The sequence below is a fragment of the Sus scrofa genome, chromosome X (assembly GCF_054392235.1).
Source record: "Sus scrofa isolate SSC_HxYL_T2T_F1_AM1 chromosome X, Sscrofa_HxYL_maternal_Yorkshire_Landrace_v2.0, whole genome shotgun sequence".
Taxonomy (NCBI): Eukaryota; Metazoa; Chordata; class Mammalia; order Artiodactyla; family Suidae; genus Sus; species Sus scrofa.
In genome coordinates, this window is record NC_139401.1 from 26,884,248 (window position 1) to 26,910,676 (window position 26,429).

Genomic DNA, 26,429 nt, shown 5'->3' on the forward strand with positions numbered 1-26,429 from the left:
TGCATAAATTTTGTTACTTTCATTTGTGTTTTATATATTTTCTGTTAGCAAATTAATTATAATATGTATCTATACAAATCATGTCACCTATAAAATGTTTTACCAAATAGAAATATATATATTTTACAATTACAGAATTTATAAGATACTTTGCTATAGGTAATACAAATGTCAATTCTTATTTTACATTAAAGTTTTAATCTGTTTTGTATATTATCTTATGCATGTAAACATTAGCAACACATCAACAATTACAACTATTCTGATACTTTGCTTGTGAATGTGCTTTAATCTGTATATAATCTATACCAACATGTTTATAATTTTAATTGAAGAAATTGAGCTTTGGGGCTTTTTTATTTTTAATGTTAGTTATTTTTTGCTTTTGGTTTGTTTTGTTGTTCTTATCAACCTATCAAGTTTTTATTTACTTAAATGAAAAATTTAGACTGACAAAAGAGCTACTGAAGTTTCAAATGATATTAGTGAGCTATATATTTGATATTTATATTAGGTATAAGAAATATTAGTGAACAAATGTACATCAATCAAAAACTTCCAAAAAATAAAGACACATTAATAGATATCCAAGCACAATTATTTAAATGATGGCTGCTTTCTCAACAGCACCCATGGAAAACCAAAGAAAATGCACCAGAATCTTTCCAATGCTGCAAAAAGAAACACTCAAGCCAGAATTCAACATCCAACAAAATTCTCCTTTCAAACTGAGACACATCCACATAAACAAACTTGAGACAATTTGTCAGCGGCCAACCTGTAATATAAATAATGCTACAGGAAGTTCTTCAGGTGGAGGGCAAATAACACCTGATAGAAACTGAGAACCTTCTGTAGAAAGGAGTGAAGAGGTCTACTTTTTTCTATTAATACATTAAAAGATAATTGACTCTCAAAACAAAAAATGGTAAGTAGAATTGTAGATGGAAAAGATCATGTGCAAAATTCATCAAAGTGTAAGTTTAAGATTCGTTCATTTATTTTAATGTGTTTAATGCCTTAACCAAAATTATAAGGCATGTATAAATTATAATTAAGAAGTAACATTTTAATAAAATACTTAAAATACATGACAAAAAGAGAACAAAGGAAAAAGGGGAATAAATGGATTGTAGTGTTGTAAAGGTATATTTACACAAAGTGGTGCAATCTTCTGTAGAAGTAAACCAAGGTAGAAAAGGATTCACATGCCAGTCTCTAGGGCAATGACTGAACATAACATCAAGTAGCATAAGTAACATACTGCTTGCTATTTCTGCATAACAAACTAGTAATAACATATCATCTATGATGTACTCATATTTACTTGTTTATTTTTCACTAGGCTATAGCTCAAGAATGTACTTCTATCACATAATCCATACCTGGCACATGTTGGGAACTTAGGAAACATTTGGGTAATCAATGGAAAATTTTAATTGTAGTACAGTAAACAAATAATGATAGAAAAAGGTCCACTGCTTGGATGGATTCTTGCCATAAAATTTATTTTATCTTATTGATATAAAGTTTGGATTAATTGGATAGAGGAGGAAAAATAACTGAAAACAAAAACATATTTCAAAAAAAGACTATTATAAAGCTGACTGCTCCCACTAATGGCAAACCAGCTACTGCCATCCAACCATCTTTGCTGAGAAAAACTAAGAAAGTTGGAAGACATTAAACATCTTGTTCAAAGGTGCCACAAACCCAAGGAAACACGCATTTGAAGAAACTAGATCTCAGAAGAGAAGCCAGAGAGTAAGACCCATACATGGTACTGCTTTTCCCTCAATACTTTTTTTTTTTTTTTTTTTTTTTTTACTATTCTAAGGAGATAACCACTGTGCTAAGTAGAAAGTTTGAGCTGAGAAGTTAAGGAGCTGACCAGGGAGGGCTTCCAGCAGCCTCACTAGCCCAGTGAACATGTTGGGTTCATGGACTATACTGGCAGAGAGGATGTGGAAAATAACCCAAGTTTTGATGTAGCATCCTTGATGGGCTATATTTTCAGGGTTGATATAAACCAGAAATAGAAAATTTCTCACAAAACATGACACACAGCTTCAAAAGGACTGAATTACTGAACGAGATCAGATTAACTACCCAAGTTTGCCTTTCAAGATAAAAAGAAAATGCTCCCAAGACAAAAATAAAATCATGTAGAGCCTCTAGTTAACTTTCTAGTATATCATATGGAAAATCCAGCAGGTAAGAAACAAAACAAAATGAAACAAACGAAAAAAAACACTACATGCAAAATAAAAGGGGGGAAAAGGGGTAGGTATATAGGCCTGTGTCCATTTTCTCCATTTAATGCAGATGCCTGGGGCAGGAAGCTAATGCTTGGTAACACTCCTGCAATTTAGAGTGACAGTGAGATACTTCTGCAAGCTAACTAGAAGGACTACACTTAAATGCACTAACCACAACAAGTTCTGTCAAAGATGTAGAAAAACTGCCCAACTCATACTGCTGGTAGGATATAAAATAGTATAATCACACTGCATGACATCCTGATATAGTCTAGAAAAAATTAAACATACACTTCTCATGTGCTCCAGCCATTCTTTTCTTTGATGTTTTTTACAACCAACTAACAAATAAAAAGAAGAGTATATGTTCACACAAAGACTTGTACAAGAATGTTCATAACATATGAATGGGGGAACAGCTTGAGCAGGAACAGGAAGGGGAAATAAAATGGTGAACAAGGGAGTTTGGTAAGATGAGACAGATATTTATATTATCTTAATTGTGGTGATGGTTTCAGATAGATAGATAATTTAAAAACCTATATTATTTATTTTAAAGTCATGCAGTTTATTTTAAATATAGTATAACTCAATGAAGCCATTAAAAATTGTGTGGATGCATCAAAACATGTGCCTAAAGGAAAACTTATATCATTAATACAAAAGAGGAAATCTTAAATATTTAAGATTTGATAATACACTTAACAAAAGTGGGAAATAAAGCAGGAATATAAATCAAAATTATAAACAAAAAAATTAAAGTTATGATCAATAAATAAAACCCCCCAAAATGGGCAATAATACTAAAGAGATTTTTTTTTTTAGTGGTGAAAACAACTGACGAACTTTGGCAAAACTGATCTAAAAGATGATGAAGAAAGAGGAGAGGAATATGGGGAGGCAGAGGGAGAGGAAAAAGAGGAAAAGATGAAGAACAACAGGAGAAAGAGAAAAAGGGGAAGAAGGAGGAGGTGGAGGAGGAGGCAGAGGAGGAGAGGGAAGAGAATCACAAGGAAGATAATGAGGACAACAAGAAGACACACATTATCAACAGCAGGAACTAGAAATTACCACTATGGATTATGGCAACACAAACATTATACTATAATCGAATTTATGTCAATATATTTGAAATTACATGAAATGATAAAGTTACAAAAAAGAAACACCTCACAAATGGGTAAATTGGAAAATATCAATAATTTTATACTTATTACACAAAATACTCCTTGGATTGAGAACCTTGCCGTAAATGAATTCCATGCCCTGTGTCTGAATTTCTGATCTTTTCATGTATTTGAGAATGATAACACCAATCTTGCACACCTCTTCCACAGAGTACTGACAGCCAAAAAATTCAAAATGTCTTATGAGATCTTTAGAAAGCTTAACCAAACCGGTAAGGATATTATACATAAAGAATATCAGAAGTCATTATGCTTCATTGACAAAAGGCAAAAAATAAATAAAATGTAAAATTTATGTCTTACAAACAGAATCCAAAGACATTACAATTAAAGTAGCCCATGAACAAATGGAGTTTCATCCAAGAACGGATTATTATAATTTTTGAATTAAACCACTGCGGCAAACAAAGAAATAAAATCATGTCACTATCACAATAGATCCATAGAGAGAATTCGATGTAATTTACCACTCATTTATGATTAAAAGATACATACTCAGGAGGTTGCGGCAAGTATACACCTACTACTGAAATATTGAAAACCTCTCCCTGAGATGAGGAATGGGAAAAGGATGCCTACTAAGCAACAATTCTAATGAACATTTTAAGGGGGTCCTGGCCAGGGCAATAATGCAACAAAAAGAGAAAAAGCGGTATAAATATTGGGAAGGAAGAAATTAATTTGTCTTTATTCACAAATTGCATGTTTATGTTTCTAGACTAATTATGACAAACTATAGCTCCTATAATATACTCTAACCTGTAGATTGCTACTGTTAAAAGCAAACTGTAAGTAGTGTATTACAAATAATAAGTACAATAGATTGAAAGAAATTATACAGTTAAACCTAAACACATTTTTTCTGAGAAAACAATACTGAGTAAATTCTCTATACACATTTTAAGAAATGGCATGAAACCCTACAGGACAAGGTTACATTTTTTAAAGTTTTTTTCAACATAATTATCAGATAATCTTTGCAAGTTATTATAACAGCAATTATTATCATTTCTTCTAATATCATGATAATAGACACCCCAGAATATAAAATAAAATTAATGACACACAATGTTTAATCCAAGAGAAAAATGAAAAGAGCATTCTTTGTGACAAGTTTACTTATGGTTCCTATTTACTCTCCTCATTTACAAATTAGAGATTAGCTTCTTTTAAGTGGATCACAATTACTCTTTCCACCAAAGTTGTTTATATTTTTCTTATCAAATTTCTTCTTTCAAATTCCTTTCTATTTCTCTCTTTAGCATAACTTCTAATCTTTCTCGTACTGCTTCTAAAAGGAAAATATTTTAAATTAATCATTAGTGATATGCATTCATGTATTTCTTTGATTTCCTTTTACTAATTATAAATTTGGCATGTATTAAGTATAAAATTAAATTTGGCATGTATTAAGTATAAAATTTCCAAAAGTACATGCATATCTCTCACAGAAGTAATAGTGAAGTATGTCTATGAGCAAATATACAAATACATATGTATTTAAAAATGTAATATATTTTTAATATATTTTATATTTATATATATGTATACACATGTGAAATAAATTTTTTATTAGGAATATGACTTGGACATGTCTTCAAGTATGTAAGAACTGTTGAGTTATAAATCTATGTAATAGTCATAGTAAGAACACAATATAATTTTTAAAAGATCTTTTATCATTTTTAAGCATATTTTTATGTACATTTGTGAGTAGTTTTGTTGACTAGAGTACCAGAAGGAAAACTACTGTTTAGAAAGGGTAGGAAATTTTTTAAATTGAGCATACTCATCTAGTAATTGGCCATTTCTATTTACTTCATTTTTATTGTGAGAGGTTGAGTATACAAACTGACAATAACAAGCCCATATATAAAAATAGAACTCTCACCGAAAGCTCTGCAGCAACCAGCCTGTGAAACCAAATCACAGATTCTGCAGCAGCTGGCCCAAAACAGTGAGGACCTAATAAATAACTGCCAACTTCCCTAATTTCTGCCCCTACTCCTACCTAAGGATGAACAAGAGGAAGCCAAGAATGATTCCCTAAGCAAACATATACAATGTCCCACTTCTAGTTAGCCTGCCTCTACCTTCACCAGGCCAGCAACCTCCAGTCAGGGTACACTTGAAGTCTTCCCTTATTTCCACCACAAAGCTTTTCCACTCCTCTGCCTGCCCTTTGTGTGTCTCCAAATACAAGAGACAATGGCTGATTCCTTTGCTATATGGTAAGCTCTGAATAGTGTTTTCTTGTTCTCATTTGATAGCCTCCATATAGGAGTTCCCATTGCGGCTCAGTGGAAATGAACCTGACTAATACCCATGAGAATTCAGGTTCAATCCCTGGCTTTGCTCAGTGGGTTAAGGATTCAGCGTTGCTGTGAGCTGTGGTGTAGACTGCAGACATGGCTAGGATCTGGCTTGGCTGTGGCTGTGGTGTAGGCCAACAGCTGTGGCTCCAATTTGACCCCTAGCCTGAGAACTTCCATATGCCATGGGTGTGGCCCTAAAAGGACAAAAAAAAAAAAGAAAAATGATAGCCTCCATATATATATGCACACACATATATGACCTGTTACAAATTTATTCTATCATGTACTATATTTATATAAATTATTTCAGATATATAGATTATGTCTGCCAAACTGAATGTTGCTGCAAATTAAATAATTACTATAAATATAAGTATTTTGCTTTAAGTAGTATGAAACACTTCATTATAGTTTATGAGTTTTACTTGTCCTCATACAACTTCTCACACATGTCAATATTAGAATCAAATGTGAGAAAAAAGAATGTATACATGTATGTGTAACTGGGTCACCATGCTGTACAGTAGAAAATTGACAGAACACTGTAAATCAGCTATAATGGAAAAAAATAAAAATCATTATATTTAAAAAATTAACAATTAAAAGAAATAATTATTATATTTCACATGAGAATATGTATAACATTTCAATTTATATACAATATGTGCATAAATTTGTATTATAAATAAGAAGTAAAACTTGGATACTTTGTTTTTTGTAAAATATTCCCTCACATGAGTTTTTTTTCTTTTTTATTGCTATTGTCAATTCAATAAATTATCTTCATTTACACAAATGGAAAAATTGGATTGATAAAATAGCTATCAAAATGTTTAAACATTTTATGATTAAATTATATATTGGACGTCTATGTGAAATATACAGATATTAGTGAAGTATACAACTGTATACCAGAAAAAAAAAACTCTGAAAAATTACCTCCCAATAATGATAATTTAAATGATTTAAATGATCCTCAAAAGAATCCTTGGAGATATGGCAAAAATGGACCAGCATCTTTCTCAACAATTAAAGAAAAACTAAAACTATCAACCCAGAATTCTTCATCCACAAAAATTATACTTCCAAACTGAGAGTGAAATAAGATGCTGACACATAAACAAACGTGAGACAATTTGTCCCTGTCCAAAAATAATACATATCCTACAGGAAGTTCTTTAGGCTCAATGGAAAACACACCTAATAGAAACTACGAAAAGGAGAGAAGAGCACTGGATAGGGAAACTATGTGGCTAAATGTAAATAACTACTTTTTGTCCTATTATTTCTGTTTATTTTTTTCTTTTTTTGCCACACCCATGGCATATGGAAGTTCCCAGGCCAGGGATCAAATCCAAATGCAACTGTAACCTATGCCACAGTTGTGGCAATGCCAGATCTATAACCTACTGTACTGGGCTTGGGATTGAACCTGCACCTCAGCAGCTACCTGAGCCACCAGAAAGACAATGTCAGATCCTTAACCCACTGTGCCACAGGGGTAACTCCCTACTAATTCTGTCTAAAAAGCTGATTCCTGGAGTTCCCATCATGGTGCAGCAGAAACAAATCCGACTAGGAACCATGAGGCTGCAGGTTCGATCCTTGGCCTCACTCAGAGGGTTAAGGATCCAACGTTGCCATGAGCTGTGGTGTAGGTCACAGATGCAGCTCGGATCCCACGTTGCTATAGCTGTGGAGTAGGCCAGCAGCTACAGCTCCAGTTAGACCCCTAGCCTGGGAACCTCCATATGCTGCAGGTGTGGCTCTAAAAAGACAAAAAGACCAAAAAATAATAACAAAAAAATAAAAAATAAAAAGCTGATTCCTTGAAGCACAATGAAATAATATTTTAGATGTGAAATATGTAACTTGCAAAATTAATCTAACTGTAAGCTTTGTGCATTTAACTGAATATATTTAAGAAAATTAAGTGGTAAAAACAAATTATATGTAATCAATTCAAGTTTTTAAATAAAACTATTTCAATAAAATACTTGACAAAAGAGCAAAAGGTAAAGGGAGAATAAATGGATTCATTCTGTTACACATACATAAACTGGTACTATCTTAACGCTATAAATAGACCAAGATAATTTAAAGATCCAAATACCAAACCTTTAAGTAACCATAAAGGTAATACAAACGGGTATAATATATTCCATATTTACTTGTCTGTTTTCCATTAGACTCTATTTCAGTAATGTACCTGCATATGCATACCTGGAACATGTAGGAGACTACAGAAACATTTTGGTAAAGATTGGATAATTGATTCTAGGAGGAAAAATAATTAAAATTAAAACATATTTCAAAAAATAGCATGTGTAGAGCCATCTTCTTCCAGTAATGGTAGACTAAGCACTTCTGCCCAACTGTTCTGCTGAGAAAAACTAGGAAAACTTGAAGATACTAAACATTTTGTTCAAAGGTGCCACAAATCCAAAGAAGCAAGCAAGAAACTGGGTCTCAGAAGAGAAGACCAGGCAATGAAACATAAATTTGGAGCTTGTTTTCCCCATAAGCCTTTTGCTGATCCTAAGAAGGTGATTAAAAACACAGGATGCTAAGGAAAAAAAAGCTGCAGCTGATAAGCTAAGCAGCTGATCAGGGCTTCCTCTTCTCTCACCAACCCTGGTGACCAGATTGGGTTCAAGACCCACCCTGATAGAGAGGATCTGGAAAACAACCCAGGCGTAAATTTAACATCCCTAAGGGCTATGCTCTAAATGCCAATATAAACCTGAAACAGAGAATTACTCACAAAACCTGAGATCCAGCTTCAAAAGACTCAGCCACTGATTTAATGAGATGAACTGTCCCTACCCTAACTGCCACCCAGAAACAAAAGAAAATTCCCCTGGAGGAAGATAAATCACCCAAAACCTCCAATTACTTCCATAGTATTGCATAGATAAATTCCTGAAAGCAATAAACAATAACGGTACATTCAAAAACATGAATGGGAACAAAAGGATTAGCATTGGGCCTGCAATCCATTTTATTCCCATTCACTAAAGACTCCTGAGACAGAAAAACAAGGATTTGCAATTTAGAGTGACAGTGACATCACTGCACATCTAGCAGAAGCACTACCATCAACAATACCAACTGTAACAAGTGCTAGTAGGTATACAGAACAACTGTGCTGCTAATACAGTGCTAGGAGGAAATAAAATCATGGAATCAGATTATAAAGTACTTTGGTATTTTCTAACTTCTCTTTAAAAAACACACATCATATGACTCAGCCACTCAATTCCTTGATGTTTATCCCAGAAAATGAAACAGTATATTCACACAAAGAATTGAATGAAAACGTTCATACCATGAAAAAGAGGGAAGGGCTTAGGTGGATCAGAAGGGGAAAAAAAATTCCAAGATGCACATGGAAACCTGGGAGAGGGATGAATATGTCAAACATCTTAATTATGGTAGTGATTTCATAAATACATAGATATCTCAAGTTACATAATTTTTATTTATTTATTTATTTATTTTTTATTTTTTTTATTTTATCTTATTTTTTTTTTTGTCTTTTGTCTTTTTTGCTGTTGTTGTTGTTGCTATTTCTTGGGCCACTCCTGTGGCATATGGAGGTTCCCAGGCTAGGGGTCGAATTGGAGCTGTAGCCACCGGCCTACGCCAGAGCCACAGCAACGCGGGATCCGAGCCGCGTCTGCAACCTACACCACAGCTCACGGCAACGCCGGATCGTTAACCCACTGAGCAAGGGCAGGGACCGAACCCGCAACCTCATGGTTCCTAGTCGGATTCGTTAACCACTGCACCACGACGGGAACTCCTCAAGTTACATAATTTTTAATGGTATGTAGTTCAAGTCAATTATACCTAATAAAAGCTGTTAAAAATGTGTATGACCCATCAAATGTCTCTAAAGAAACATTTTAGCATTAAAAGCAAAAGAAGAAACTTTGAAAACTAAAGATCTGATAACCTCAAAAACTGAGAACAAAAGAGCTGATTTAAACCAAAAGAATAGTATATATAAAAGAAAATTAGAATTAGCTAATGCAACTCAGAAAAAGAGACAAAGACTGACAAATCCACAAAACCTTTTTTGGGGGGGATGTTAAAAAATTACATCCTGGCAAGACTGATCACACACACATGAAAAGGAAGACATACATCATCAATACCAGGAATATAGAATAGATTATCACTATAGATGCTTGAGACCTTTACATAATATTCGAAGTTATGACATGATAAAATTCCAGAAAAATACACCTTAACAAAATAAGAAATTTTCAAAACCCTGTATGCTTTAATTAAATTATAATAATAATATTCCTTCCTACAAATTATTTCTGTGGTTTGATGCCAGATTATGTGAACTTTTTTTTTTGTCTTTTTAGGGCCATGCCTATGGCATATGGAAGTTCCCAAGCTAGGGGTCAAATTGGAGCTGCAGCTGCCAGCCTACACCACAGCCACAGCCAAGCCAGATCTGAGCCACGTCTGAGACCTGCACCACAGCTCACAGCAATCCTTAACCCACTGAGCGAGCCCAGAGATTGAACCACATCCTCGTGGATAGTAGTCGGGTTTTTAACCCACTGAACCACAACAAGAATTCCAAACTTTTTCTATAAAATTCAAAAATAAATAATACCAATCTTGCACAACCCCTTCCATGGAATATAAATAGTAAAAACACTAACCAAAACATATAATGAGATCCTTATAAATGTTACACTAAACTGATAAAGATATTATAAGAAAGTAAGATCAAGGGTTGATATGCATCATGACAGCATAAGGAAAAAAAATCCTTGTTTTTGCAAAATAGAAGCCAATTCAATTCTAATACCCCATGAATAAGTTGAGCTTAATCCAAAAATGGATGCTTAGTAACAACATTTTAACTTCAAATCTCCTTCACAAAAGACAAATAACCATGTCACTTTTACAACAGACACAGAGAAACCACCAGGCAAATTTACCATCCAGATGTGAGTTAAAAAAAAAAAAAAAAAAACTCAGAAAACTATAGCAAATATCATAATTAGTGACACAACATTGCAAAACACAACCTGAGATCAGGATGGAGGCAAGGATGCCAGCCAGCTATGACCAGTTCTTTTCAACATTTTATGAAAGTCATGAGTCAATAATGCAGGCGAAAGTTAAAAACACATAAATAAATGGAGAGAAAGAAATGCAAACATCTTTATTCACCTATTGTATATTTATTTATGTTTCCGGGATATCTCAAAACAATCTATATGTAATAAATGTGAACTAATAACTGCATTTGGCAATACTGCTGGATTCCATACAGTTAAATCTAAACACATTTTTCTAAGAACAGCAATTTACATTAAACATTTTATACACATCATAAGAAATGGCATGAAAACTCTACACAACAAGATTATAGTTTTAAATATTTTTCTGTATACTGATCAGAGTAAATTTGAGAGGACTTTAACCCTGATTACTGTTGTCACTTTTTCCGATATCATGTCAACAGAAGCCCCTGAATATTAAGTACAGCTACATTACAACTGACATTTAATCCTATTATAATATTTTAAAAAATCATTCTTTCTAACAATTTTACTTATAGCCCCCAGTATAAAGATTTTGCTGACTAATTAGAGGTCAGATTCTTATAAATGGTTCACATCTAAATTGAATTTTTCTCCATGCAAATTTTCCATAATATTTTCTTATTATTCTTTCCCACATAGGTCTGTCCTAATTCTGGTTTTAAGCATAATTTTTCACTATACTATACTACTTACAAAAATAAAGAAAAGGAGATGTTTAAAAAGAGTCATCAGTAATATGCTGTCAAGTGATGCTTTATTTTATTTTATTGACTACTGGTAAGATGTGCACTCAGTGTAAAACTTCCAAAAAACCCAGATATATATCCTTTCACTGAAGTAATCATGATTAGCAGTGAAGAATATAACTGAAAAAATACATATAAATATGCATCTATATAAATGATATATTTATATACACTTGTAAACACATGTGAAATATAATTTGCTTACTTCTTTTAAAAATATGTCCTGAAGATATCTTCTGCAATTATATAAATCCATCTGATTGAGTATAAAATCAGCAATGCATTTATAGTATGAATATAATGTAGTCTATTAAAAATAGCTGTTTTGCGTTTTTGTAGCCATATTTTTTATGCACATCTTTGGCAAGTTCTGTCAGAAACAGTGATAGAAAGCCAATGATGGTGGAAAAAAGTAGGCAAATTTAAAATATTGGTAAAAAAATAGCAAATTAATTTCCAAAAACTCAGTACCATTTTATACTCCCTCTAAATTCTGATATCTATTTTTCTTAAAAAGTTTATATCCTATTTAATTTCCACTAAGTATTAAGCATACTGTATACTAATTGCCATTAGCAATTATTTTTGTGTATATAGCCCATATGCATTTTACTAATAATTTGTTAGACTATATCACTTCATAATTGTTGAATATCAAAATAATTACATATAAATTATGTACATTTTTGTGTATATATGAATAAATTCTTATTTCTTTCACTCATATTCTGTATATTCCCTGTTACTGAATAGGTTCTGATATGCATTCTATTTATATAAATAATTTCACTAATAGAATGTTTTCCAAAGTAGGATTTTTTTGTATTATGTAATTATAGTAGATATAACTTCAATCTAGGCAATATGTGTCACTCCATTTTTTAAAAGAAGTCTTACAATTTCTCATTCAGTTCAATGTTTGCATCAGAATAATTATAACAAACCATTTTGATATTGTCCTTATCGATGTGCTTAAATTGTTTTGTGTATAATCTACACAGATTTTAATGTAAGAAAAAAATAGATGCTTTGACTTTTGCTATTTTTCATGTAAGCTTTTTTTGCTTTTGCTATATGTTGTTGCTATTGTCAATCCAATAAATTATCCTTTTAGTTACACAAATGGAAATTTTAAGATTGACAAAATAGCTATTTAAATTTTAAAATATTTTAGCAGTAAACTACCTTTAAACGTCTATATGAAATACAAAGAATATTAGTGAAGGATACAAAATCAAAACTTCTGAGAAATTAACATACGTTACCTCCCCAAGAAAAGACAATTTAAAAGACGGCTGCTTTCTCAGCAAAACCCATAGAGACCCAGAGATAATGGAGAAGAATCTTTTGGAAACTGTAAGAAAAAATGAAACTGTCAGTAGAAATCTATTTCCATCAAAATTATCTTTCCAAACGAGTGTGAATTAAGACAGATCCACATAAACAAACCTGCGTCGATTTGCCCTGTGGCAACCTGTAATTTATGTTATTACCGGAAGTTCTACAAGAAGTGAAGGGAAATGGGTTGGTGGAAACCGAGAACCACAGAAATGCTTGAAAAGCTCTGGGTGGACGACCAATATGGCGCCCTCTGTTGGTTGAAATTGGTAATGTCAGTTTGCTGGAACTTCAGCCTAGGAATTTATGTATTATCACAACTACTGCATTGTATTGGTTACAAAGATTCACTAAGCTTGGCTCAGAATCCTGGGAGGATCCATAAAACCCATCTGTTGAAGGAAAGGATGTTAAAGAATGTGTGTACATATTTTTAAACTGTCAAAGATTAAAATTCAAAAGAATAATTTAAATTGAATAAAAAAATTCAATAAAACAAAAGGTGGCACAAAAGGAGTAACAGAAAAATAAAGAGATGGTAAAATAGAAAACAAATGGAAAGCTCATCAATTTTAAAACAAACTGTATTAATAATACTAACTATAAGTAGACACAATCATTCCAATTAGAATGGCGTGTTTTTCAGAGTGAAAAAAAAGGGAAGTTCCATTTACTACAGCCTGTTTACGTGTGAAGTAATTTGAATTTCAAGACCTGGTAGGGTTGAAAGCAATAGTATAGAAAATAATATATTATGTAAAATTAAGCATAAGAAAGCTTGACTGGATACATTAATGCCAAAGTAGACTTCAAGAAACAGAGTATAAATAGAGATACAGAGGGGCATTTCATTATGATTAATGAATCCATATCATTCATCAGGAGGACAATAATCTTAAATGTGTAGGCACCTAATTAAAGAAGTTCAAATGCATGGAATAAGACCTGATTTGTTATTTTTAGTTCACCACGAAAATTCTTAATTTTTCCTTCTATTTATTTAAAAATAAACATTAGATCTTTTACCTGGTTAACTTGTGGTTCTATTTCCATTATCTGCTGTTTCAGCTGGGTTTTGGTCACATGTTCTTTTCTCTTACTTAACCTGGCCTTTTTATCTTTTCTACCCCATCCACAGCATGCAGAAGTCCTGGGGCCAGGGATCAAATCCACACCACAGCTGCAACTAGAGCCACAGCAGTGACAATGCCGGATCCTTAACCCAATGATCCACAGGGGGCTTCCTGGCCATTTTTAATTGTATGCCAAAAACTATAATTCAAATGCAATTTCAATCTGGCTTCACTGCTACCAGAACTATCATTTCTAGACCTATTTAATCCAAACAGAGATACAAATGATTCAGAGTTGAGCCAGGTCTGAGCCCTGTCTGTGACCTACACTACAGCTTGTGGCAACACAGGTAAGAGTTGGTCAATTTGGGTTTACTCTTGATCCCCAATCATAGTCCTATGTCTCATCCAAACTCAGCAAAATTTCTAGCCTCTTATCCTGTTGACAACCACACACAGACAATGATTAACAAATCTGGTCTGGCAGAATCTGGTTTTCCCTGTAGCCTAGTGAGTTTATTGGAAGTTATGCTCATTGTTCTACCTCTAAGTAAGCCACCTGAATCTGTATATCCCTCAAGGGCAAAGACAACTGCAAATGCTCAGCTAAACTCTATAGATCTTTACTTTGTAATTTTTCTGATGGACCATTGCCTTTGTTTGTTCTTTAATTTCTCTCTCTTTCTCTCCCTCTTTCTCCATCTATCTTCCAGCATTTCAAGCTATATGGGTAGTCTGATTTACCTAGTCTGCCTTGATCAAAGGAGCACTTCCAGTATGTAAATGAGTACATATTACAGGTCTCAGTATGCTACTGACTTTATTTTTTGGCTCAGTATTGTATTTGTGAGATTCATCCATGGTGGTGTGTACAATTATAGTTTGTTTGTTTTTTCTTTTTAGGGCTGCACCTGTGGCATATGGAAGTTCCCAGGCTAGGAGGGGTCGAATCAAAGCTGCAGCTGCTGGCCTACACCACAGCCACAGCAATGCCAGGTCTGAGCCCTGTCTGTGACCTACACTACAGCTTGTGGCAACGCAGGATCTTTTAACCCACGAGCGAGGCCAGGGATCAAACCTGAATCCTCATGGATACTAGTTGGGTTCTTAACCTGCTGAGCCACAAAGGGAACTCCATAGTTCATTTATTTTTAAATGACAGACACTAAATTTGTTTTAATCATATTGATAGATAAATGACAGGCAGACTGACTTGGACAGAAATTGTAATTTGATAAAACTTTTTAAAAATTCTTAATACCTATTTTAAGACATAATATGTGGTCAGGTATCATTAATATATGCTAATTTGAGAACATTATGTGCCTACCTATATCCTAGCCCTTATCTCCTCTAATGTATCTCCTTATCTTCTTGACTGTTTCCACATTAAGGAGTAACCCAATAGTATACCCCCAACAGATGGACCATACTTGGCACATGTTGAGAACTGCAGAAATATTTATGGATTCAATTAAATTTTAAATGGAGGGAAATTAAGTAAATGATCACAAGAAGGACTGAATCCTCAAGAAGAACATTTGCCTTGAAATAACATATCCATCTTTTTAATATTGTTCAGATTAATTGGCTACAATAAGCAAAACTCTTACAAATGAATATGTATTTCAAAAAAATCATATTTGTAGAGATGTCTGCTTCCAGTAATGGTAGAGCATTACAGCCCAACCATCCTACTGAGAAAACCTAGGAAATCTGGGAGATATTAAAGATATTATTCAAAGGCACCAAAGATCCAAGGAAAAGACAGGATCTCAGAGAGAAGGGAAGCCCAAGAAGTGAGAACCAGATCTGGTACCACTTTCTCCCCTTAAGGCCTTTACTAATTTAAAAGAGATGATGGAGGACTCAAAATGCTAAGCAGAAAGTTGTAGTTAAGAAGCTATTCTGCTGATAAGGGCTTTCAGCCCAGGAGACACAAATTGGACCTGACTACACACCACGGAGAGGTTCTGCAAAACAATCCAACAAATCATTTGACATTCTGAGAGGATATGCTCTAAATGTAAACATGAACCAGAAATGTAAAACGCTCACAACACCTGAGACCTCACCTTAAAAGGACGCAATCCCTCACTATTATGAGATGAATAACTACCACACTAGCTGCCCCCTCCTAAGCAAAATAAAATGTTCCATGGCCTCCAGATATCTCCAAAGTGTTTCATAAGGAAAACCTAGTTGGCAGTCGAAAATAAATATGCATACATCACTTAGTATGAGAGTCTCTAGCTCCATCCATGTTGCTGCAAATGGCATTATTTTGTTCTTTTTATGGCTGAGTATAAAAAGATAAATATATGTATAAATACATATATTCCATACCACATCTTCTGAATCTAATCATCTGTTGATGGACATTTAGGTTGTTTCCATGTCTTGGCTATTGTTAATAGTGCTGCACTGAACATATGGGTGCATGTGTCTTTTTCAAGGAAAGTTTTGTCCGGATATATGCCCAAGAGTGGGATTGCTGGGTCATGGGAACTATATCTAGTCACTTATGATGGAGCATGATAATGTGAGAAAAAAAAGAATGTATACATGTATGTGTAACTGGATCACCTTTCTGTACAGTAGAAATTTGACAGAACACTGTAAACCAGCTATAATGGAAAAAATAAAAGCATTATGAAAATACAAATAAATAAATATGCATATAAAAATGAAAGTAAAGGAAAGGATTAGTATCAGGCCTATATTACATTTTCTCCATTTACCATGCAAGCAAGGACAGAAAAATCAATGACTTGGTTATACCCACATAATTTAGACAGTGAGATATCACTGTACACCTATTAGGACTACAATTAAAAATACTGAAGATTCCAAGTGCTGGCGACAATGCAGAGCTACTATGATTTTATACTAATAGAGTATAAAATTATTCAATTATTTGAAAAAACTCATTGACTTTATTTTCTTTATGAAGTGTTCCATTCATTCCACTTCTGGGTGTTTATCCCAGAAAAATTAAATCATATTTATATAAGTATGTTCACTGCCTGGACATGGGCCTATGGAGATAGTCTGTAGGGGTGATTACTAAACTTCACATGGAAATTTTGACAGATAACAGATATTTTCATTATCTCATTCTGTCAATATATACATATATGCAAGTCATATCACATTGCACATTTTAAAATTATACAGTTTATTGTATATCAATTATACCCCAAGAATCTTTTCAAATGTGTGGGATGCACCAAAACACACACCTAAAGAAAACTTCCCACATTAAATACACAAGAGAAAATGCTGGAAAATTCAGGATTGAATCATTCCTTCCAAGACTTTGGGAAAAAATGGTAATGTAAAGGGAAGAAAATAAAACAAATGATAAAATTAAAATTTAATGAGTTTTTCAAAATACAAGAGAATATCAACAAAACCAAGAGTTCTTTTCTGAAAACGTTAACAAAATTGATAAACATCTAGCAAGATGAATATAGAATAAAGAGAAAGCACACATAACCCATATTAGGAATATAAAAGGGGTTATGACTACAGATTCTTGAGACATAGACATAAAATTATAGGTACTTTTATCCAATAAATTTAACACGAGATGAAATGACAATATTCCAAGAAAAATACACTTTAAAAAGAAAACTTAGGAAATCTGATCTTGCACTACCTCTTTCCAGAAAATAAAAACAGTGAAAATCTTCCAAAAAGGTTTAATTTGACCCATTTGAAATTTATATCAAACCAACAAGGACCTTATAGGAAAGGAAAATCAAAGGTCTCTTTCATGATCAAAAAAAGGGGGTCAGGGGGATGCTTAACAAACTTTATCCAAGATACATCAAATGTAATACATATAAACAAACAATGTTTAATTCAAGAATAAATCAGTTTTGTATCATTTGGAAATCAAAGTTAACAGAGCAAAGGAATAAAACAGTAGGGTTATCCCAAAATATGCAAAAATGCCATTAGAGAGGAGTTCCTTGGTGGCTCAGTGGGTTAAAAGTCTGACATTGTCACAACTGTGGCTCAAGTCACTGCTATGGTGTGGGTTCAATCCCTGGCCATGAAACTTCTGTATGCCACAGGCATGGTCAAAAAAAAAAAATGTTATTTTTTTTAAATGTCATTGGACAAAATTTACCACAATTAAAAGCAAAAACATCTCAGAAACCTGAAGCAAATATAATAACTAGTGGTGAAATACTCAAAACTCACCCCCTTGAGATCAAGAACAAGTATACTGATTATCATGTTTTATTCAACATTTTAGGAAGGCGTTAGCCAGGGCAATAAAGCAAGAAAAAGACAAAAACAAAGGCATAAGGAATGAAAAATAAGCATTGCAAACTGCCATTTTTCACAGACTGCATCATTACATACTTATACTGTCCAAGAGTAATCTATCGCTAGTGTATTAGAATAAATTAGTCAATTTAGCAAGATTACTAAGTACAAACTGAAGAAAAAATCAAGTGTAATTCTAGATGCCAAGAACAATGTCATCAAGAACATCAATTGCTGAAATGTAAGTTTAATGAAAGATGTGCAAGACCTGTACACAGAAAAATGTGAAAAATTGTTAATATTAATGAAGGCATGAGCAATTGGACTGGTATAATACTTTTATGGATTAGGAGATTCAAAATTTTTAATCCTCTCACACTGAGTCGCTGATTTGGCATAATCCCAATTAATATCCCACCACTTCTAAAGATTTTTAAATTTATTCTTCTGCATGCTGTCACATGGGTGTTTTATTTTGTTTTTTGTTTTGTTTGTTTGTTTGTTTTGGCCACACATGCGAATGTGGACGATCTGGCCAGGAATCAAACCTGCACCACGGAAGCAACCCCAAGCCACTGCAGTGACAATGCTGGATTCTTAACTTGCTGCACCACAAGGGAAATCCACATGGGTGTTTTTATTTTGTGAAGACTAATCATTCCGTAATTTATGACTTGTGTACTTCCTTGTATGCTCAATATACTTTGATGAAAACTAGTGTCTATTCAAGCAAAATGTTGCAGTTGTCATTTTTCTTATAAAAAAATGCTAATGTTTTCCTCTAAACAAAACTCAAACTAGTTTAGGAAATTAAAAAAAAAAAAATCCATTCAGGCCTAGCCAACTTAATAAGAGAAACAAACAGATACAGTTTATGCTTCAGGTAACAACCAAAATTAACTACATTCTAATTTTTAAAAAGAGTATTACAATGTATAGTGGAAAGGGAAGATAATGATAACAAGGAAGAAGGGAAATTGGAAGGAGAAGAATAAAGAAAATAGGAAAATTTAACATTACTGAATCAAAAAATGTGAAAAAAATTCTGATGAACATTAAGAAATAATATGCAGAGGGGAGAAAAAAACAAGCTTCCAAATGATTTATTTTAATATAGAGAGAGGCTGAGAGAGGGAAAGGGCAAAACATCTATCTCATCTGGATCTACATTACTCATCTGTAAAGCTAGAGATATGAAATTAATTAACATAGAAATCCCTTCCAGCACTTCAAAGTTATGTGATAGAGCATTGGGCCTTTGGGTCAGAAATTTGGTTTCCATTTTTCATATTTTCATGCTTGCTCGGTAACATTAGGCAAGTTAGCTACCTTTTCAGAACCTCAGTCACTTCGTATTTAAAACTTTTGGTAATATTTGCTTACCTACCAAACAGCATTGCCATGAAACTCATATTTGAGAATGGGAAGCAGGACAATCTATAAATGAGTCTTAAGCCCTATAAGCGATCTTAAAAAAAAGTGTTTATATTATACTACAGACCATGTAAAGATTTACATTATAACAGCTAAATGTGCTTTCAGCTTGCATTTTCTATAAAATGATATTTACTTTACAAATATCAGTGAAAGAGTTCAATTCAGAAATGACGTACAGATATGTGAGTTTTAACTGAAGACTGTGAAGCTTTGGAATATTAAAGCCGTAATAAGTCTCAAATTTATTCAAGACATAATTTTTATAATTAGAAAGAAATGTAATTTTTATCATTAGAAAGAATATGTCATCAACATGTGAATGTTAGCATTATTTAGGTGAGCATTTCTTTAAAGAAACGATGTTTAACAATCAAAACATTAACAGTATATTATACAAAGCCCTTCAATACCATGTATACTGCAAATCTCAGGAAAGACCAAATAATAATGGTTTCAATGATTCAAAGAAAATTATCATTAATAGTTATTTTGATTATTAATGTGATCTAGTGGAAATAATATATTATTAGTTAGGAAAAGGACTTATCCTATACCCCTTAAAGCCAGCTTTTTCTCCTCCTCAAAAAGGAAACATTATCAATTCTATCTCCTTTAAAGAACTTTAGAGAACCCATTAATAGCATAAAAGATATGTGCTGTTATTACTGCAAATAGAAAAAAAATCCCAGTATCAGGAAGAAATAACAATTTCTTTTTATCATTTTTAAATTAAAAAGGCAATAAAAAGAAGTAAAGCTTAGGAGTTGCTTTAAGAAAGGTAGGTATCTTATTACTGCTTTCTATAAGTGAGTGGAAGGTTTTATGGCCCAAGCTGAATTTAACATAAGTTTAAGTAAATGACCAGGGAATGCTAAACATGAAATTACCTTGAGCAACCTGAGTGGTTTGGCAGATATGTGGGGCTTGGAATCTGAAGCTAGCATATATGTAGGTGAAACTAGAAATAAACATGGGAACTAACAATAGAAAAAACTAATAAGTGATAGATGTGTAGAATTTTAAGGTAATCATAGAAAAGCAAATGACAATGTTCCATTAAAAAGAACTATTAAATGTAGTAATCAGTCACTACAGTGTCTAATCAAGTAGATGAAAATGAGTGCCTTTAGCAACTGATTGAGAAAAATGAAAATTAGGAGACAAATTTTGTCAAAACTTGATAAGAAATGAATTTGCTTTCTTGCTTCTTGGTTTTTTTTTTTTCAAATCATAGCTAAGAACTTTGGCAGACGTCCAAACGTCTGCTGATTTCAAATTATAAGCATTCCATATAAGTTAACAGTTTATCCTTTTTGCTAACTTTTTAAAAATGTATACTTGTTGAATAGATATTTTGGAGCAAATGAATCTGTGTTGCAATTCCTATAGAAATCAGCCAGCCACTAAAACAATTCAGATAGTAAATCTATGTACATTTTTGAATAAACATATGGTCTGTTTCCTTTCTTTTGTAGAAATGCTATTAATTGGTCTATTGTGACTGGGCTTTTACAAATATGTTGCCCTGTGGTACAGGTTATTCTCTCCAGCCTAATCAACTTAAAATGATGATGCTAATGACGATGATGACGATGACAAAGTGACCTTAGTAATATGCCCCCTTTATCACATTTAAATTTTGTACTAAAAAACATTTGCAATCACATCAACATCACCTCTTTGGGGACAACCAAAACTCTATTTAAAAGCTCTTTAAAATGGCTTTTCCTTTTAGAATTTCTAATTCTAAAAAGTATCTGATGTTTTGTTGAATATTTAAGGAAATTCAGTTTGCTTAAAGATTAGGGAAACATCTACATCTGCTTTTAATATCTGAAGAGACAAAGTGACTTTTTCTTCAATATAATAAAGTAATCAAAGTTCCCATTCATGCAGCTTTCATTCTACCATTTACATTGTATAGGTTCATTCATTTATTTAGCAATTTATTCAGTAATGATACCAGCCTCTGTCCTAAGCACTAAGGAATTAAATAGTAAACTAAAAAAAAAAAAAAATAATACATAGCTCTTTCCCTTATGGGGCTTACCTTCTATTGGGAGAACCTAAATCAAATATATACCACTGAAATGTCAAATGTTAAGTGCTACGAAGAAGAACAATGATTAAATGTCAGATGTTACTGAAGGTTTGAATGAGATGAGAACTTAAAATTCTCTTTTGACTTTGTTAATGGAGAAGTCATTGGGTAACTTTTTTTTTTTTTTTCAAGGAGAGGCCTTCACATATTTATTACTGAGGCAAAGCGCTATACAGAAACAACAACATAAAGTGAACCCGTTTCCTGATATATCCAACGGTGGCTGTGCTGTTTTCAGTGTGATATGTTAAGATGCAAGGAAGTAACTGCCACACAGCATCAATATGTGCGCCACCTCACGTGTGGAGGCTCCTTAGAGACCCGGCTTGGTTCTTCTTCAATGTCTTCTCTTTGAGTTGTACCTGATTTTACCACCAGTTTTCATCTGAATCCATTGGGGGATGGGACGATTCTGCTTTTGCTTCCTGGCCAAGAACCACTTGATCCTGAAAGTCTTGTGAGAAGACATGCCGAGGAACTAATTCAACCGCACACAAGATGGCAGAGAAAAGAAGAGAGGAGAGCGGGTAACTTTAATCAATGTGATTTCAGTAGCAATAGTGGGAATCCAAGTCTGATAGGGGTGTGTTCTAGAGTGAATGGAAGTGAAGAGATAAAGAGAGCAAGCACAGATATCACCCTGACGAAGTTTTCTCTAAAGGGGGATGAAGAGGATGCAAAGTCAAGGAAGGCTTTCCTTTTTTCCACTAGATGAAAAATACTACAGATGTATTAATAGAAATGACAATATGCAGACTTCCAAAGAATGCTGCATTAAGAGTAGGAGATAATTGCAAGAGAAATGTCTTAAAGTAGACAATAGATAATGAGTTCCACAGGTTCAATGGAATAGCTGATGCCAGAAGGGAGAAGGGAGACTCCATCCCTTGCAGCAGAAAAAAAGAGTACATAGTTTAAAAAGTAGGTAGGGTGGTATATGTATATAGCACTGGTGGTATTATCCCAATAATTTTGGTTTTCTCTGTGAAATCAAATTAAGATCAGGAGTTCCCATCGTGGCGCAGTGGTTAACGAATCCGACTAGGAACCATGAGGTTGCGGGTTCGATCCCTGCCCTTGCTCAGTGGGTTAATGATCCGGCGTTGCCGTGAGCTGTGGTGTAGGTTGCAGACGCGGCTCGGATCCTGCGTTGCTGTGGCTCTGGCGTAGGCCGGTGGCTACAGCTCCGATTCGACCCCTAGCCTGGGAACCTCCATATGCCGCGGGAGCGGCCCAAGAAATAGCAACAACAACAACAAAAGACAAAAAAAAAAACAAAAAAAAAAAACAAAATAAGATCATTAGTTGGTTCTTGGCCATAGAGGATGTTTGAGATATAAAGAATGACACGACAGCTCCAGTGTATTTCCTCAAAAGCAGATTCTTGTAGTTGCAGGTATTTTATTTGGGAGTTGATCCCAAGAAACACAAGCAAAAAAGTGGGAAAAGAGAGATAAATACATGTCACTATGCCTTGAAATTTATAGAATTCAGTCAGAGCTATCCACAGCCTTAGTATCCCCTTTGTCATTGCCTTATTTTAAGCCCTCATAATTTCCCTGAGTTACAGTAATGCTTTTCCTAACTGTCCCCTGTTACCAGTTTCATCACTTACCAATCATCATCTACATCATAATAAAGAGTAGTTTTCTCCCTCTCTTAATACCCTTCAGGAGAAATCTCTTGGTTTGTCACAGAAGGTCTCTTGTAATCTGCCCCTTACATCTGCATCCTTCTACCATATGACCCAAACACTCTTCCATCAGGCCATTCTCTAATGCATTAAAGTTATCTGCCTTTAAACATCTCTACAAGAAATGATCCTTAATCAGAATTCCCTTAATCACATTTTCCAGCTGGATAATTGCTACCCATTCTAATTGAAATTTTATCTGTTCCCAACACCTTTACTGTTTTAATGCCTAGATCAGTGGATTTCTAACCCACTGTTACACACTTTTATCATAGGATGATTTAATATATATATGTACATGTGTATATATATATATACATATATATATTTATACACATAATGGTTGAATGCTTCTGTATTTTATGAACATTTGTGAAATCTAGTAACCAGTTTTTCTTCTCTATATCCCCATAATACAGAGAAGAGCACAATAGTTTTCCAAAGAATGAACAGTCAGTAGTCCAAATAGTGATCCAAATATTGATCACAAAAAAAATAGCCAAGACTAAAGTTCATAGTTCTCTTTGTAAACACAAGCTTCATTATGGGTAAAATAATGATTTTTTTTAAAGAATTAGGTCTCAATGATACTATATCCAGAGCTAATAGAGGGCAGAACCTTTAACTTCAGTCTTTATAAAATTGAGTTTTTAACATTATGCAAATGATAAGTATCTACTGAATAAAAAAGATGAATGAATGAACTCTCATGGTCTGTCATAATGTTGACTAATGTTATTGACCAAGTTTTTTATATTCCTTTTCTAATATTTCATTGTTAATATACAGAAATACAACTGACTCCTGCATGTTAATCTTGCATTCTTCTACTTTTCTGAATTCATTGATCAGGTCAAGAAGGTTTTGTGTGGCGTCCTTAGGGTTTTCTATATATAGTACCATGTCATCTGCATAGAGTGACAATTTTACATCTTCTCTTGCAATTTGGATAACTTTTATTTCTTTTCTTTGTCTGATTGCTGTGGTTAGGACTTCTAATACTATGTTGAATAAAAGTGCTGAGAATGGGCTTCCTTGTCTTGTTCCAGATTTTAGCAGGAAAGCTTTCAGCTTTTCTCTGTTGAGTATTATATTGGCTGTGGTAGACGAAGTTTTTAAGGAAAATCTTTAAAAATGTATTCTTTAACATGGACCTGAGATTTTGTAGATGGACTAGGGCCTTTCTTTTCCACTGGCTCTGTGGATATGAGTTTCCTATGAATATGAACAGTTGCCAGCCTATTACTTACAGAGTAGGCTAAAGCTGTACCAGTGTACACAATAATTCATGGAAGTTATAACAAGGAAATACAATACAGCATGTGATGTTTCTCTGTGTTCATTGGTGCATCATTAGAAACTTTTTCAACTTGCTACTTTGAAATATCTTTTGGGTAACTAATGAAAACTTAACTGATCAGTATCCAAAAAGAGAAAGAAAAAAAGATAAAATTAGATGTCATGATTATCAAACACTTTGGGATAAAAATAAGACAGACAGGCCACCTCAAGTGAAAAAAAGATCATTCGTTCATTTTCATAGTGCTTGACCATGGTCAAACCTCCTCCTAAGAAGTGCCCTAAGAGATACGAGGTGGGAGTCATATGGGGATACATGTCTTGAAGTTTCCCTAGGATTATTGAAATAGTGCAATAGTTAAGTGCTAGAGGAGTTTCTGTTGTGGCTCAGGGAGTCAAGGACCCAATGCTGCTTCCATGAGGGTGCAGGTTCGATGCCTGGCCTCGCTCAGTGTATTAAAGATCCAATATTGACACAAGCTGCAGAGGAGTTCACTGATACAACTCGAATCCCGCATTGCCGTGGCTGTGGCGTAGTCTGGACCTCTAGCCTGGAAACTTCCATATGCTGCAGGTGCAGCCATAAAAAGAAAAAAAGAGAAAGAAAGAAAGAAAGAAAAAAAAAAAAAGAAAAAGGAAAAAGAAAGAAAAAAGAAAAAGAAAAAAAAAAAAAAAGAAGAAGGGCTAGAAACCAGGTCTGGTAATATCCGATTGCCATGTAAAATTAACTTAATCAGAAGATAAAACAACCATTTTGATTGAGAGCCTGTCTCTCTCAGAAATCTGAACCTTTCATTCACTGACTAATAAAAGACAGTACCTACTTATGACTTTAGTAGTAGATCAGACTTTGATCTGAATGGAAAAGAGGATGATCCTTGATTATTGGTCCAAAATTCCCCTAAATATTTTGGCTTAAAATAGCTTTTTAAAATCACTTCCACAATTTTTAAAATTTATTATGCTCAGATCAAATAACTGAGACAATAATTTTTGCTTAATATCATTTGTCAGAAGAATGACAGCTGGGAGTTACAGAACACAAGGAAAAAATATTCCATGTGTATATACCACCACAAAGAAAAAAAGTCATATCACATCAATTTTCACATGCTGAGGCAATGGAACTATAATTGGTTCTATCTTACAAGAAAAAAAAATGATCATTGCCTCATGTTGAGAGATGGGATAAAACTCTGACTAGTGGAACCATCCAAAAAAAAAAAAAAAAAGCCATGACAAAAAAAGTAAATAAACAAAGGCATGGAAAAATATCATTTTATTAAAATCACTGTAGTCTTCTGAAAAGGTTTTGATTGATGTATACACTATTTTAAAAATATTTTTAGGGGAGTGACCATTGTGGCTCAGCAGTTAATGAACCCAACTAGTATCCATGAGGACATGGGTTCGATCCCTGGCTTCACTCAGTGGGTTAAGGTTCCAGTGTTGCCATGAGCTGTAATGTAGATCGCAGATGTGGACTGGATCCCACATTGCTGTGGCTGTGGCTGTAGCTGTCTCCAGCAGCTGTAGCTCCGATTTGACCCCTATCCTAGGAACCTCCATATGCCTCAGGTGCAGCTCTAAAAAAAGACAAAAATAATTTTTTTAAATCACATA

The 26,429-nt window shown here is 33.7% G+C and overlaps 1 long non-coding RNA gene and 1 pseudogene across 1 annotated transcript in view; both read right to left on the bottom strand.

Annotated features, from left to right (window-relative positions):
- LOC146394520 (uncharacterized) overlaps positions 1-26,429 on the bottom strand; it is a 319,831-nt gene that overhangs the window by 50,442 nt on the left and 242,960 nt on the right. The window lies entirely within an intron of this gene.
- LOC100514934 (large ribosomal subunit protein eL39-like) lies at positions 22,128-22,303 on the bottom strand (annotated as a pseudogene).